The following is a 4,366-nucleotide window of genomic DNA, read 5'->3' on the forward strand; positions in this document are numbered from 1 at the left end:
TAATGTGTGCTTAGGCGTCTAGAAGGGAATATAAAGCTGTTAGGAAGTCGATGCACGCAGCTGCATAAATGAGTCGTGATGTACAACTCGCGATGCTTAATAGCGTATAAAATGTTTCTACACTTTTATATGTTTCTTTGACTGATATTCTATAAGTAATTCATATATGTATCAACTTGGTTCTTATAATTTATCAGATATATTTTAATATTTCAATAATATTGTCAGAATCAAATAATGTAAGGTCGTTTGCAGATGAATAAAGAAAACATAAAAGAATCGCAATACGGTCTACGTTTAAACGCGAAGCATCAAAAAATATATTTCTCAATCAGCTATTATTCTTAATCCTTGCAAAACTGCACTCAAATTCATACTGGGTAACCTTCACTCAATAACGAAGCAATGCCAAGCTTCCACAGTCAACACTTGCTAGCAATGCAACTCGAAATACCAAGACCTCCTCACCTCATCTGGAAATGCAGCTCGATTTTATTAGGCACATGCTTGGCATTATTTACGGAACCGTGATCTCAGCCAGCACCCAAAACGTATTTACCAAAAGCGTATTCATATTAGATTTTCGATCTCGCAATGCCAGCCGGCCGTATCGAGAATGTCACCGATACATTCGATTCTTTATTCGAGTCTATTCGAGTACGCCGCACGCCGCGACACGGAAGGGTGTCAAATAAATACAGGTTGAAATATAACCTCCTGTCGTGTTCTGTGATCCTAGTATATACGTGCCATTCGAAGGATGAATTTTTATTTGTTTTTCGTGTTATTTGGTAATTTTTTTGCATGGAGCTTAGCGATGTTGTACAGACGCGACCCCGATAATGTTTTAAAGCCGGGTGAGATTTTTTAATTAAAAATGACCATAACACGCCTAACATTTCACAAACTCCGCGATTATTTGTACGAATAAATTGAATTTAGGTATTAATATGGCAATTATAATTAAATTAACTATGCCCCGGGTTTGTTTAATTAGAGCCGGGGCCTACGGTATTTGTTTTATTAATAACATTCATTGCCGCATTGCATGTTTAGATAAGGTTTGCATGTAAAGTATACCGAGGTTGAAATTACTTTGCAATAAAGTGTATGAAAAATTATTTTACTGACGTTTTTTCACCTTTATAAAATAAACATACTATTAGGATCTTCAGCTGGGCTTATTTTTAAATGAACATTACTACACTACATAAATGAAAATGATATTTTAATAGCTATACTTATGAAAGATTGTGAGAGAAATAATCTGAATAAATGTACCAAACATGGAATGAAAATGTGGAGGAATTGATATTGAAATTGATTTAAATTAACCACACGAGAAACAGGAATGCGAGTTAAATTTCGTTCAAAATATCTCTCTTACAATACTCATTACATATAAATAGGTAGAAAATATAATTCTTTTTTTTACAAACATTACAAAAACTGCCACCGACGTCCCTGAGAAGGAGCTACCACTCCAGATTCTAAAATACGACCAAATGGCTAGAACATTCTATGAAACACAAAAAATATAATAAACCATATATAAATACACTATATTTGTCAATATTGATGACGATTATCGATTAAAATGGTAACTGTTCGTATTTACAATGAACCAGTGTTTTTGTAAATGTTTCACCGCCACACATTTAAAAATACTTGTAACTGTTGAGTATGTTATTACATAAAATGGAGGATCCATTCTATGTATTAACATATCCTAGTCTGTCCTCTATCGTTATGAAAAGTGACCTTAATGAAATAAATTGGGATGTTTTTGCGAAAGTTTGACAGAGCACCTTAGCTATTGGCATAACCCGAGTCACTTGCGTGCAAACATTCACTCCAAAAACAATTTGAAAATGTCGCCCTATACATGTCGTCATTTTAGTGAGCCACCGAGCATCACAGCTGAGCTCATTGACAACTCAAAACAATATTTTTCCTACTTATTCCCACATAATTAACAAATATATAAACATATAGATATTTTAATTCACATTCCCAACCACTTCCAACATTTATAAATATAATCATTACTACATCTATAGTATTATGTTATCTGTGGTAATATTATTTCTTGGTTGCGAAGCCAGGTTATCAAATACACCATACATATTTCATTATCAGATATCGCCGGCAGTGGCACATGCCCTTATAAACTGAGGCTCTCAAGTAAAAGGGAATCAAGGCCCAGTAACCTTGCGATCGAACTTTATACCAGCTCACACGATACTATGCAAGTAAAGTAGGTCGGATTGTTATATGGACTAGTTTTATTATGTAAACTTTACGTCTTGTAAATTGACTGTTAATGTATCATTCCCATAGTATAAAAGAGAAATATTTTATCCGTAAAGCTCTTTAAGTATTTTTTCTACAGCGAGGTAACAGAACTTGAAGACGGATTTCAATACTCTATGGGTATTCGAGGAACAAATCGTGAAAATCAGTTAAAACATATTACAAAAATTATTACGAATTCTGTGTATAGACAATGAAATAAAAGAAAATGACCCTTATTTAATTCCACTAAGAAAACTAACTCATAAGTAACTAGCTGCTTAACGCAGCTTCGCCCGGATAATCAAATAAAGCAATGGACATGACATATCACCATCGTAAAACGTAGCCTATATCGCTTCTCGTTCTCGTTTCGACTCTTAAATAATAAAAACAAGTTACATTTGAAAAATCGCAAAATATTATACTTACCTTGAAACGTAAAGTTGCATTCGACTTATTTGGTCATCTCGCACTTTCAAAATATACATTTGTATTGATTTTTATACACCATTCACAATTTGTATATACAATAAATAAGTAAATAAACGGTTTCCTTTACCTCGCCCTTCCCGGATTATTTCTTAATTACCGTCGTTACTCCTTTTCTTATCCATTATTCCATAAAAGCGGACAACATGTTTTCAAAGATATAATGTTGACTGATTGATATTGTATTCGCTTAACATGAGGCGAACCAATTGATTATCCGCTCAATGTATCTTAAAAACCACACAATCTTTATTAGATGTAAATTCCCAAAAAAAATTACTCTATGTTTTTATTGGGATTTGTAGTTTAGTTTATTTTAATAGAAAAAGCTGTATCAAATGCCAACCAATACCTTAAATTATAAATATTATGTGCTCAGTTTAACCTTGTGCGTTCGTGCCACGGCCAAATTCTCAATAAGGCCTTAATACATTTCGTGTTTCTCTCGGGATTAATCATGTTTATTTTAAGATAACATTTATTCTTATTTATTTGGTTTGTTTCCTATAACACTTTATATGAATTTTTCTGCTTGAGACCAATTTGCATCCGATTCCTTAATTAAATTAATTTCAAAATAGAATATCATAAAAATACAAGCTATTTAAACTTCATACAATACTCACAGAAATAACGTCTATATTTGGCTGCCGTTCAAAGTAGAATGCAAGTCTGCTGCTTTTCTTTGTTTAAAATATGCTCAGAAACTCCCGAATTGCACCACTTAACTCTTGAATATATTACGTCTACATCATAAAATATAAATTGTTATCTTAAAATTCAACCAAGAAATCCACTTATAAAGTATAACAAACAAACAGTGCAGTTTACAGGTAATGATGTGCGCGAAGTTCCGCAATAAAAGCTTAGCAAGCGAGGGAAACTTCAAAAATAACAATATTCTATTAAGTTGGGGTAACCCGTTTTTATAGTGTTTTGATTTAATTTAAACTTATGAATATACATTTTTAAATCATATTAATTATATTGGGACTTCTTTAAAAAAGAGACGTATAAGAACGTTTTCATTGTTCACATTCGCCTAGCATTATTATCATGTCTGAAGGTAAGCTCTCGAGCAAAGGACAACAATAGGTTTATTCTCGTCGCGAAATAATACAATCAATTTATTTCGCTGAATAAAATTAACAACTCCAATTTCAGTAACGTTGTTTGCATAACAAAATAAGAAATCATATCAAAATTACCTCAACGTCAAGCCTAACAAGATAAATTTCTTTATCTTCCAGACCTCCTGCCTGTCTCGTCAACCGTGATGCCGCTGCCTTTCTACTCTGTTTATAATTACGAAAAGAAACTGCTCAGGGATAAACAAAAGAAACGACCTCAAGGGAAAATCTCGCTAGTCACTAAACAGCCGAAATAAAAAGATATCTAATAGCCAACCATTACGCAGTTTGCTTTTTTCTCCTACGGGTAAATTAGAATGGAATTATCCGTGTTAATTGTTCGAGTAACGTGCCTGTACGACCGCACTGCCGTAAACATTGCGAATCATCCCCCTATTTTAAGAGCAATCAATGAACATTGTTGTATTTAAATTTGGATTAAGGCTTAATCA

General features: G+C 33.1%; 1 long non-coding RNA gene across 1 annotated transcript; it reads left to right on the top strand.

The window, feature by feature from the left end:
- The first annotated feature begins 550 nt into the window (after positions 1-550).
- LOC119833365 lies at positions 551-4,164 on the top strand. Its single transcript, XR_005287950.1, has 2 exons — positions 551-701; positions 4,035-4,164. It is a non-coding gene; the product is annotated as an uncharacterized LOC119833365 (long non-coding RNA).
- The last annotated feature ends 202 nt before the right edge of the window (positions 4,165-4,366 follow it).

This window comes from Zerene cesonia, chromosome 17 (genome assembly GCF_012273895.1).
Source record: "Zerene cesonia ecotype Mississippi chromosome 17, Zerene_cesonia_1.1, whole genome shotgun sequence".
NCBI classification, from domain to species: Eukaryota; Metazoa; Arthropoda; class Insecta; order Lepidoptera; family Pieridae; genus Zerene; species Zerene cesonia.